This window comes from Salvia miltiorrhiza, chromosome 7, assembly GCF_028751815.1.
Source record: "Salvia miltiorrhiza cultivar Shanhuang (shh) chromosome 7, IMPLAD_Smil_shh, whole genome shotgun sequence".
Classification (NCBI taxonomy): domain Eukaryota; kingdom Viridiplantae; phylum Streptophyta; class Magnoliopsida; order Lamiales; family Lamiaceae; genus Salvia; species Salvia miltiorrhiza.
The window spans coordinates 46,342,642-46,348,678 of NC_080393.1; the positions used below are offsets into that span (position 1 = coordinate 46,342,642).

The 6,037-nt window shown below is 41.2% G+C and overlaps 1 non-coding gene across 1 annotated transcript; it reads left to right on the top strand.

Moving 5' to 3' along the window:
* The first annotated feature begins 5,931 nt into the window (after positions 1 to 5,931).
* On the top strand, positions 5,932 to 6,037 carry LOC130996308 (small nucleolar RNA R71). The gene has a single exon (XR_009092493.1). It is a non-coding gene; the product is annotated as a small nucleolar RNA R71 (small nucleolar RNA).

The window sequence follows — 6,037 nt, forward strand, 5'->3', positions numbered from 1 at the left end:
TTGCTATTTTGACGTAAGCTGCTCTTTAGCTTTCTTTTTGGCAGGAGCTTTAGTGGTAGAAGGGGCTGATTGAGTTGGCTTAGATAAGGGTTTATTGGAGCCTTTTGAAGTCTTTTTGGAAGGTGGTGGAGTAGAGGGTGGACTGGAATTTCTCTGTTGAAGACGGGTTTTTGGAGGAGCCATGGTAGACAAATAACACTGAAAGACCCCAAAACCGATTCTCAATCAACCAACCTCTGCTCAATTAAACACAACCCTCGCACCACCAACACTGACCCAACAAAAAGAAGTAGCACAACAATGCCTCTGTAACTATCTCCAACTCAATTTCTCCAACAATAAAATACCCAATCCCTTCATGCAATTCTAAAAATTGATGGAGAAGCGAGAAATAGTTACCCCTGTTCAGTTTAGCTTGCAAAAGTCGGCAAAAAATCTGATGGAATTTCAGCAACCAAACTCCCAAGGAAAAGCTATTAGAGAGAGAAAACTTCCACTCAGCTCAACTTTAGAAAAATCGAAAGCGATGGCCTCCAAATCTGACGGTGACTGGAAAAATGTAGAGAAGGTGAGTTGTATTTGGGTGAGGTTCGCGATGGTGGGTTTAATGGAGAGGAGAAATGAGAGCTGTTGTGCTTTAGGAGCTGTTAGGGCTTTAGGAGTTGAAGGGTTTTTCTTTTCTTTTCTTTGGGTTGAGTGAGAGAAAGTGGGGCAAATGTTGGATAAATAATAACAAGAAAACGAGAGAACTTTTCACCCAAGTGACAAAACAACTCATCTCCTACCCTTTTTTTTTCGTCTGTATTGCTGAAGCAAAATTTGATGTTCAAAACTAATGCTGCAGCAAAATAATCAAAAGTGCCCCAAACTTTATATATTCAAAATCCATGATTTGCCCACACCTTGCTGTCACAACTAATAATAAAACTCCTCAACCCCCAAACTTGATTTCAACTCAGCTAAATGATAGACCATTACCTGCAAAACATCGACAAAAACCAGAAACATAAGAAAAAGCATAAAATAAAGGCATAAAATAAAATAGCAAAAACATCAAAAGGAGGAACCAAAATGGCCCTCGACTTGATTGGGTTGTCTTTAAGATAGTGCTTGATTTTCTAGACAACCCAAGTTACCCCTTCTTCATGGCTCGTTCAGGACGGTGGAGGTCTTTTGACGATTGACATCTCCACCCCAATAATGCTTCACCCTCTGGCCATTTACTTTGAATTCACGACCCGAATGATCTTCTCGCAGATCAACAGCTCCATAGGGATAAACCTTGACAATTGTAAACGGTCCTGACCATCTTGACTTTAACTTTCCTGGAAACAACTTCAAACGGGAGTTGAAAAGCAACACCTGCTGCCCTTCTTCAAAGACATGAGGTTGTATTTTCTGGTCATGCCATCTCTTGGTTTTCTCCTTATAAAGCTTAGCATTTTCATAAGCAAACAACTTCATCTCTTCAAGTTCATTCAGCTGCAACATCCGAACTTCACCAGCAGCTTTAAGATCCATGTTTAGCTTTTTGATGGCCCAATAAGCTCGGTGCTCCAGCTCCAAAGGCAAGTGACATGCTTTTCCAAAAATCAGCCTATATGGGGACATTCCTAAGGGTGTTTTAAAGGCAGTTCGGTAGGCCCATAGAGCATCTTCCAACCTTTGAGACCAATCCTTTCTATTGGGGTTCACGACCTTCTCAAGTATCCCCTTGATTTCCCTATTAGAATACTCCGCTTGACCGTTTGTTTGAGGATGATAGGCAGTGGCAATTTTGTACTTCACATTGTACTTAGCCAATAAATTCTCCAACAGCTTGTTCACAAAATGGGTCCCTTCATCGCTGATAAGGGCTCTCGGCGTTCCAAAACGCGTGAAAATATTCTTATGCAGAAACTTTACCACTGCTTTTGAATCATTAGTAGGCGTTGCTACTGCCTCAATCCATTTCGAAACATAATCTACAGCGACCAAGATGTAGAGATTTCCAAAAGAGGGAGGGAACGGTCCCATGAAGTCAATTCCCCAAACATCGAACAATTCGACTTCAAGGATGTTGTTTAAAGGCATTTCATTCCTGGCAGACACATTTCCCACACGTTGGCATCTATCACATCTCTTTACAAATGCATGAGCATCTTTAAAGATAGACGGCCAAAAGTAGCCCGATTGTAGAACCTTAGCTGCTGTCCTCTGCCCTCCAAAATGTCCTCCATATGGGGCTGAATGACATTGCACCAAAATGCTTGGAACTTCATCTTCAGGCACACATCGCCTCAAAATCTGATCGGAGCATTCTTTATACAGAAAGGGGTCATCCCAATAATACATCTTTACATCATGAAAGAACTTCTTCAGTTGCTGTCTGTTCAAATCTGGTGGAAGCAGCCCACTCACTAAGTAGTTAACAAAGTCAGCAAACCAAGGAGTAAATACTTGTTTCACCAGCAGAAGTTGTTCGTCAGGAAAAGTTTCTTTGATTGGCTCTTCAAATCCTTTTTCTCGTCCATCTTCCAGCCGAGAGAGATGATCAGCAACTTGGTTCTCTGTTCCTTTTCTATCCCTGATTTCCAAATCGAACTCTTGAAGAAGTAACACCCATCGAATAAGTCGTGGCTTGGCGTCCTTCTTTGAAATGAGGTATTTGATCGCTGAATGATCAGTATAAACCACCACTTTAGTGCCCACCAGATAAGATCTAAACTTGTCAAATGCAAAAACAACAGCCAATAGTTCTTTTTCAGTGGTCGTGTAATTTAACTGAGCATCGGTCAAAGTCTTGCTAGCATAATAAATAGAGTGAAAGATCTTCTCTTTTCTCTGCCCAAGAACAGCACCTACTGCGAAGTCACTCGCGTCACACATTAATTCAAAAGGAAGAGACCAATCCGGAGCAACAATGATGGGAGCTGTTACAAGTGCTTTCTTCAAATGCAAAAAGGCCTCTAAACACTCCTTAGTGAATTCAAATGGCTGATTCTGCTCTAGCAAAGAACTTAGCGGTTTTGAGATTTTTGAGAAATCTCGAATAAACCTCCTGTAGAAACCCGCGTGGCCTAAAAAACTTCGAACACCTTTCACTGATGTAGGAGGTGGAAGTTTGTCAATAACTTCGGTCTTTGCTCGATCCACTTCAATGCCCTTGTTGGAAATTCGATGACCCAAGACCGAACCTTCTTGCACTATAAAATGGCATTTTTCCCAATTTAGCACCAAATTTGTCTCCTCACACCTTTCCAACACTTTTTCCAAGTTAGCCAAGCATATACCAAAAGTATCACCGAAGACCGAAAAATCATCCATGAATATTTCCAGCGATGTCTCCACCATATCAGAAAATATTGCCATCATACACCGTTGGAAGGTGGCAAGTGCGTTGCATAGCCCAAATGACATTCGCCTACAAGCAAAAGTGCCATAAGGACATGTGAAAGTTGTTTTATGTTGATCTTCAGGTGCAATGGTGATTTGATGATAACCGGAGTAGCCATCGAGAAAACAAAAATACTCTTTTCCTGCTAGTTTATCAAGCATTTGGTCAATATAAGGTAGCGGGAAATGATCTTTTCTGGTAGCATTGTTTAACTTCCGGTAGTCCACACAAACACGCCATCCCGTTACTACCCTTGTAGGAATCAATTCATCATTCTCGTTGACCACCACCGTGACTCCACCCTTCTTTGTAACACATTGAACAGGGCTGACCCAAGAGCTATCCGAAATTGGATATATTATTCCAGCATCTAACCACTTGATCACCTCTTTTTTAACGACTTCTTTCATAACTGGATTAAGTCGCCGCTGCTGCTCTACAGAATTTTTGCATCCTTCTTCCAATAAAATTTTGTGCATACAAATAGAAGGACTTATACCCTTCATATCTGCAATTGTCCAGCCAATTGCCTTCTTATACCTCTTCAACACATCAAGCAACATATTCTCCTTTTCTAAGTCGAGAATGGCTGAAATTATCACGGGCAAAGTTTCTTCAGTTCCTAAGTAGGCATATTTTAGATGTGAAGGCAGGGGTTTCAGCTCAAGCTGTGGTGGTTCTTCAATGGACGGTTTAGGTGGTTTGAACTCCCTTTCCGATAACCCCAAAGATTCAAATTTTCTCCCGATGTTGGAAGAGTTTTGCTTTGATTCAACCCATGTGATTTGAGCCTCTTCTTCATCACCTATTTCTTCAACCTCTTCAAGAGAACTTCCATTCACATCTCCACCACAGATTTCCTTGATCACTTTTTCAGCCACAATAGCATCAATGACACTCACTGCAGAGCATTCTTCAATCTCGTCAGAAAACTTCATAGCATTGAAAACATTGAAGGTAACTTGCTGATCATTTACCCTCATTGTCAACTCTCCTTTTTGAACATCTATCAAAGTTCGTCCAGTTGCTAAAAATGGCCTTCCCAAGATAATTGGCACCTCTCTATCCGCTTCATAATCAAGAATGATAAAATCTGCCGGAAAAATTAATTTGTCGACTTGTACCAAAACATCTTCAATTTTTCCTTCCGGATGAGCCATGGAATGATCGGCCAATTGTAGAGTAACTGTGGTAGGCCTTGCTCCTCCAATTCCCAACTTCTTGAAAACTGAAAGTGGCATTAAGTTAATGCTAGCTCCTAAATCACAAAGAGCTTTACCAACATCTCGACCTCCAATGGAACATGGTATAGTGAAACTACCAGGGTCCTTCAATTTAGGAGGGATTTTGTTCTTTAGAATAGCGCTGCTACCTTCTGTCAAAGCTACTGTTTCAAACTCCCCAAGCCTTCTCTTTTTTGTCAAAATATCTTTCAAAAACTTCACGTAGTTTGGCATTTGCTCCAAAGCTTCAACTAGAGGGATATTGATGTGGAGTTGTTTTAAAACATCCAAGAATCTTCTGAATTGAGCATCATCCTGCTTCTTTTGAAATCGTTGTGGAAATGGTGGCGGCGGTTTCACATGTGACTGTTCTGCTCCAGTTTGTTGAGAAAATGCTGAAGCATTTGTCTCAGAATCAGCATTGGTTAGCTTTGAATTCCCTGCTTCGTCACCCTTCTCCACATCTTTTTGGATTGAAGTGGGCTCAGATTTTCTCTTCAATTTATCTTCATTCAAATCTAAACCTTTGCCACTTCTCAATGTAACCGCTTTACACTGCTCCTTATCTTTTCTTGGATTTTCGGTGTCACTAGGCAGTGTACCTTGTGCTCGAGTTCTGATTTCGTTTGCAAGCTGCCCCATTTGAACCTCAAGATTTCTTAATGAAGCTCCTTGACTCTGAATTACAGCATCATTCTTAGCCATATACTCTTTCAGTAACATCTCTAAAGAGTTGCTTTGAGTAGCTTGTGGAGGCTTTTGTTGTTGTTGGAAACCTGGTGGATAAGTAGCCTTAGCTTGCATCTGTCCACCATTCGAACTCGTTCCCTGATCACTCCATGAGAAATTTGGGTGATGTCTCCATCCCGGATTGTAAGAGTGAGAGTAGGAATTGTTGTGGTTGGCATTACGATTCCCTATATAGTAAACTGAAGCGGGATTGGAAGGACAATTCTCAAAGGTATGAGCATCGCCACAGTAAACACAAGAGATCTCTGCCACCGGTTGAGTTACCACAGGTGCTTGAGATGTTACCACTGGTGCTTGTGGTGGTTTACTCCAACACTAAGGTTCTTCAACATGTTGCTCATTGATGCTACTTGAGCTGACAAGGCTGTCAAAGCATCAACTTCAAGTACTCCTGCTACCTTTTTACCCGTTGGAGCTCTTGAATTAGACCATTGATAATTGTTGGTAGCAATTCTCTCTAGAATCTCATAAGCCTCGTCATACGACTTAGAAAGAATAGCACCATTTGCTGAAGCATCCAACACCATACGAGTAGGACCATTGAGACCATTATAGAATGTCTCCATCTGAATGCAATGTGGAATTCCATGGTGTGGGCATTTTCTTAGCAGCTCTTTGAACCTTTCCCAGGCTTCACTCACAGATTCATCCTCCAATTGTTGAAATGATATGATTTCATTTCGAAATT